This window comes from Neopelma chrysocephalum, unplaced genomic scaffold, assembly GCF_003984885.1.
Source record: "Neopelma chrysocephalum unplaced genomic scaffold, ASM398488v2 Primary Assembly neopelma1_95971, whole genome shotgun sequence".
NCBI classification, from domain to species: Eukaryota; Metazoa; Chordata; class Aves; order Passeriformes; family Pipridae; genus Neopelma; species Neopelma chrysocephalum.
Window position 1 is genome coordinate 681 of NW_020924622.1, and position 240 is coordinate 920.

Sequence of the window (240 nt, forward strand, 5' to 3'; positions counted from 1 at the left end):
CCCAAACTGGGACCCCCCCAAACTGGGGGATGTTCCAGGGTGTTGGGGTCCCTCAGGGGGGGGTCAGCGAGGGTCTCACCTCCCCTTTTTTCCCAGCATCAAGCGCAGCAACTGCTACATGGTTTGGGGGGGGGAGTTTGCGGCCCCCCAGCAGCAGGCGAGGGTCTCCCACACTGACCTGGTCATCGGCTGCCTCGTCGACTTGGCCACGGGGCTCATGACCTTCACGGCCAACGGCAA